This window comes from Atta colombica, unplaced genomic scaffold (assembly GCF_001594045.1).
Source record: "Atta colombica isolate Treedump-2 unplaced genomic scaffold, Acol1.0 scaffold297, whole genome shotgun sequence".
Classification (NCBI taxonomy): Eukaryota; Metazoa; Arthropoda; class Insecta; order Hymenoptera; family Formicidae; genus Atta; species Atta colombica.
In genome coordinates this window covers 83,809-90,142 of record NW_017259400.1, presented here as the reverse complement: position 1 = coordinate 90,142, position 6,334 = coordinate 83,809, and positions in this window count along the sequence as shown.

Sequence of the window (6,334 nt, the reverse complement as noted above, 5' to 3'; positions counted from 1 at the left end):
GTGTGTGTGTGTGTGTGTGTGTGTGTGTGTGTGTGTGTGTGTGTGTGTGTGTGTGTATGTGGGGGGGGGGATTTAATTTTAACGATCAAAAGCTAGAAATGAAATTATAAAATCCGATTTTTCATTATCTGGTTATTAATTTGTGGTTATAAACTTATTCTGATATTTCATCCAATGGGCTTCATCCATCGCAGATGAAGTTCATTGGACAAAATATCAAGTTAAACTACAAGTTAATCAGATAATGAAAAACTGGATTTAAGAGTCAAAATGCAATTACTCATAAAAAATATTATCTTTAAAAAAATATTAGTATGAATTTAATATCTATATAATTCTTCACTATGTTTATGTTAATATTAACATCAGCATGATGTAGATTTCAAACTTCTATTTATATCAACATCATGGTGTGGATTTAAAACCCGAAATCCATATCATATTAACATTAAATATTAACAGTGAGAATTGTATATATACCGCTATTTTTTAGAGCGTAAAAAATTATCTCTAGTTTTTATTATTTTATATTTGAAAGTTTTTATATTTTAATTATATATTTCTTTTAGAGATTAATTAAGATTGTCCAAATCGAATGATACTTATATTTGCTATAAAGATTTACATATATTTCATGACATTAACTTATTTAAATTTATTTATTGTACACAACACGCGCGAAATATAATGCATTTTCTCGTTCTATGTCAGATTAGATTTTTATCCTCTACTAATGAGAAAAGGATGACGAAACGCGTTGCCATTTGGATATTTTAATGCGAGCGTAATTGAAAGACGCGTAAGGGGGCTGATTACAGATGATGTGAAAGGAGCCTGTTCCATACAAAAGTATGGCAAAGACAATGGCAGACGACAAAGCTGACAGTGATTAAAATAGGAAATTAACACGCGCCCCTAACACCCTAATCGCGCTATTATCATCCTTATAGTAACATGTGTCGCTCGAACTGTCATTCTCAATCACGAATCTGGATCTGATTTGTCAGCTTTGTGAAAGTTCACATTGCACTGTATATCCAAGTGTGTAAAAAAATAAATATTTAATGTATGTATGTTATTTAGTTTTCTGTGTAAAAATGACGTTATATTGAAATGTATAAATTTATACGTGTATACAATGTAATTTGTAATCTTTATACAGGAAACTAATCACACATGTATATATTGAAGTCACTTTCCCAACAGCACAGAACTTGCTGCAATATTGCAGCAATATTGCTGCAAGTTCTTTACTATTCGGATTTTACACTCGAATTTGCAATGCAACTGGCTCCTATACTGCAAACTCAAGTGTGTAAAAAGTGACTTGAATATATGTGTTAGTTTTTCGTGTAAAAATGACATTACTCGTACTGTACTACAGGTTTAAATGTAAGTAAATCTATATTTGTGTATAGTATAGTTTGTTATTTTTACACGGAAAATTAATCATATACACAAATATAAATTGAAGACACACTTTTTACGTACTTGGATTTATAGTGTACCGCCCGATTCATCTTCAAACGCTTTAAAGCTTTGTTTTCTTTTGACTTGGATAATTTGCTCGTCTCAGAGTTCCCCTAGGTAGTCTGAAGGATCCTCAGAGGATCGATGAATCGGTCGATCGATCATCTGTGCGTCTTCTCGAGCGTGTGCCGCAGCCGGAAATAGAAATCCCGCTCTTGCGCCGCTTTCGGTTCCGATCGTGTTTGTACAAGCTGACCCTCGTAGACCTCTGCCATAGAGGAGATCCTCGAAAGGTCCTCGAGAGCTCTTCGAGAGTAATCGAGGACCCAGATGTTTATTTTGACGCGTCGACCTCGCGACTTTTCGAGTGACTTCTCATAAATGTCGGCGAGGCACTCACTTGAATGTTAAACGCCGCGGAAATCGTGTACTGAGAAAAAATTGTGCTGAGAAAAATTTCTTGAAAATAAATAAATCAAAAGAATCTGATTAATTATAATTCTGGTTAACTTAAATTAGAATTATAATAAATAGATTCAACTAGAGAATTCTGATTTGTTCAACCAGAATTCTATTAATTAATGCAATCAGAATCTTTTTCCCAATATAGGATAAATATAAAAAAAATATTGCAAACATAATTTTATATTAAAGATCAATATCTGTATTTAATAATATTTAATAACAAGATTGTCATAAATTGAAAATCAGGAAAATCAGGGAATTGTTAAGGAAATTAAAAATGATCAGAGTATTTTGCAAAAATTTTTGAAAATTAATATTCTTGGCTTTAAAGGAATTTAATATATTTGCATAACATCTATGCAAGAATTTCAAAATATTATTGAAAATTAAGGAAAATTACGAAATTTTATTTGTAAATTAGGGAAAAGTAAAGTTGTAAAATGAGGAATTTGTAACAACCTTGAATAACGAATACAGAAAAGCAAGATATAAAAAAAGAAATATTACCTAAAGATATGTCATTCTTACATTTTGAATTCAAACAAAGGGATTTAGAAGAGAAAATTGTCATATTAATTTTTGGAAATTATAGAATTAATCAATATTTAAAAAATGTATAAGTAATGAGAGGAAGAAAGAGTATAAATAATTAATTAGCGTGAAAAATATAAGATTATTCACAAAAATATATACAAATGTTCGATTTACATAGAAATGACAGACCAATCTAGCTGCAAGATGTAAATAAGATCTGGAAATATCAAGGCTACAGAGATAATAAAATTAAATAACGAGGCATTCTTGAACACGGACTCATTTCGATCTGGATGTAACGGTTGAGTAAATTTGTGCGTCGAGAGATTGGAGGGTTGACGAGAGGAACACGGAGGAGGATGAGTAAAAAAGAAGGAGGCTGGAGTGAGGAAGCCGGGGTGATGGGGAGACCTGGGGAGGCGAGGAAGCCGTTGAGGCGCGATCGGCGATGTTCCCTTTGTGCGGTTTCGCTCGCCGTCGCGGATCGACGCGAGTGAGAGAGAGGAACCGCGGGAGGAAAGAAGGCAGAGAGAACGTATTGCAGCGAGAAAGAGCGTTCTCCATTGACGAAGCCAAAGTAACCGTGTAATCGAGACCGTCCATGGCGCAGTTTCTGGGCCTTTTCTCTCCTGTTTTTTTTTTTTGCCAGTGTTTCCTGCCGTTGCAAAATTCGCGTTCTCAGCACGCTCGATTTCGCATGATCGGCGTGACGCGCGGAATTTTTCCGGCGGGCAGACGAGGAGAAAGAAAGAATCCAAAATCCCACACGTGTTTTTCTACGTCTAGTCTCGTTTTCGTTTCATTTTTATAATTATGGATTTTCTGAAAAAGAATTCTTTGAAATTAACTTGATCAGAGTCAATCTTAATTTCTTTCTTACGATCTTTGTTTAAAGATGAAAATATGATAATTACTGCTTAAAATAGACTGGATTCTCTTATGATAATTAATAGCTCGAGATAGAAAAAAATCATGTAATTCAGATTCGACGTACTAAGAAACTTTAGCAATACATCATAGAAAAGATTTCTGGATTTAATGATACGTCTTTGATTTATCATGACATATAGAGACAATCATATTTATTATTAACAAAGGAATATTTTATTCTTAAATGGAACATTCTTAAATCTAGAATAAAATATAATTTTATACATTAGTTTCATGCCAAACGTTATGACGTCAATATTGTGAACTATAACGTTGAGTAAAGATTTATTCTAAAGGTAAGATAACTATAAACTTAAATTTACATGGGTTTACTCCTCAAGATAATAAGATAATTTTATTTAATTCAAGGAAGGAGAATAAAAGTAATTGATCTAGTTTTACTACTGTTTTATTTTCATACTACATAAGTTTGCGATAAGTTAAGAATATTTTTTATCTCGTTATCAGAAATCTTTCTGAGAAGATAACTTAATACGTAATCATAAAATGTAACTAACTCTTAAAAAAAACTCGTCTGATCAGTAATTAATCTAATCGGAGCTTGTAACACGTCTATTTAACAGATATTGATCTAGGAAGTCATCATGTTTGAAAACCAGTTCTATTTTTTTCTCCTTTCCTTGCTTTTTTCCACCTATCGATTCAAGACGGCGTATAATTCGATATCGATATCGCAACCTGATATCCAGCAGTCGAGTTGCTCGCCGACCATGCGCGTCGTCAGATCCTTGTATAACGTTTCTACGCTCGTCTAGATGTAATAATACGGACTCGACTGAGCCGGTTACACCGTCATGAATTAGCTGATCCTTAGCTCTCCCTCTTCCCAAGTATCGTACCGTATTTTCGTAACGTTAGTTCTGGCGCGGGTTTTACATCTCAATCATTGTACTGAATTTCGAAAATCAAAAGAAAAGTGTGACAAAGAAAATATTTTATTTATCTATCAAGAGGTAGGTAATTTATTTATCCTAGTCCTACTCCAAAAAAACGATATAATTCTGTACAGCACAAATTAATTCCAATAACAATATTTCAACGTTTCAGCAATATTGCAGTAACATTGCAGCAGCTGGGGTGTATATCGTTTTTTTTTAAGTAAGTACTAGATTTATTCTTTATAAAAATTCTACGAATCATACATCATTAATTTTTAAAAATCTAACTCTTGTAAACATTGAGAATCTTAAAAAGACATTAAAGATGCAAGTTGATAAAACCAAGAAACGAGTAAATGACAAATAAATAAATACATTTTGCATAGAGTTTTCTTGAATTCAGCAACAGTTTTTAAACTGATGAATATTAAAAATTACATAGTAAGAATCAGAGTTATGTAAGTTTTTTTTAAACTAAATTAAGTAAAAGTTAATGGCTTATAAAATTAATAAAATTAAGTTGAAAGTTGAAGGAATAAAGAAAATACTTAATGAAAGTTAAACTAAGATTAAATTAACTTAAGTTTAAAAAAAAGTTAATTTTGAAAAAAATTATTTTTGAGATCAGAATGTCCTAATTTTTCTTAAAAAGAGATTACTTTAAACCTTACAAATATAGATTATTAGGCAAATTTAATTGTATATCCACATGTAAGTTACTTATATATAATAAGAGTCACACAATAAGGTGATAAAATTTTTGTCGAAATCTTATGAAAGAGAAGGGTATGTATTTGCATTATTTTTCTCTCTTTATCTAACTTTCTTTAACTTCTGAAACGACATACATGTTTACGACTACATCAATTAGATATTTGTTACAAAAATATATGTAAACATTTACAAAATGGGTGGATGTGCAACTTTGGTCTACAATAATTCTTCATCTAAGGCTCATTTCATATTTATATTGCTGAAATATAACGTTTGTGATACCTAAAATTAATGTGATTTAAAGTAAAAGTAAAGTGATAAGTGGGAATTGACAAAATCTAGCGAGTCAATAAAAATTAGCTACCGTATGGTGTGACTCTTATTATAAAGTCTCTCATCATAAAATCATTGAACTTTTTCTAAATTAATTCTAAATTAATCTTTAAGACTTTATAGAAAAAAAAATATTAGCATTAAGAAAGATAGAAAAATTTTCAATTTAAAAAAGTTAATAAATTAAAGTTTAAAAGTAACTAAATTAAGTTAAAAATTAATGCATTTAAAATTAACTAAGTTAAGTTAAAACTTATTAACTTTTTTCTAAACTTTTAACATTTCAACTAATTACTACCCAACCCTGGTAAGAATGTATGAACTGAAGTAGAAAGACTTTCCTTATATATATATATATATGACAATTAAATTTAGATATTCTTGAACTCGTAATTAAGCTGTTTAAATTATCCCCCGATGAAGGAAGTTTCTGCTGCCATTCCTGGCTTTTTTAACGGCGAACTGCCCAACGTCCCGATGAAACAGGAGTTTGACAGGAGTCGGGCAGTTCGTTTCAAGGAGCACGTGCTAGTCGTTTTCGCTTGTACGCGCGCGCTCGCCAGCTGCAAATATCCTGGAGAAGTGCACGCGTGCACGGAGAGAACACGCGGCCCATCTGGCGCGTGCGTGACCTCCTTGAATTATCCTGACAACTTTCGTTGCAGTCCAGCATCCGCGCGTATCCTTGTGTAGTCTTTTTGCTCCAGACGGTAGAGCCATATAACAAGAACACAACACCGAGAAAAAAGATCTGGTTGGATGTGAATTCTGGATGAAAATGAACAAATTAGAATTTTTTGATTAAATAAATTAGAACTTCTAGTTAAGATAACCGGTGTTTGATATTATTCAGAATCTTCTGGTTTAATCTCCATTTTAAAGACATTTTTCTTAAACAATAAAATATAAATAAGAGTTCAGATAGAGCTAATGAGAGTCATACACTGTTGTAAGAGCGGAGAGATAGGAGAAGTAGATAATCCTTAGGT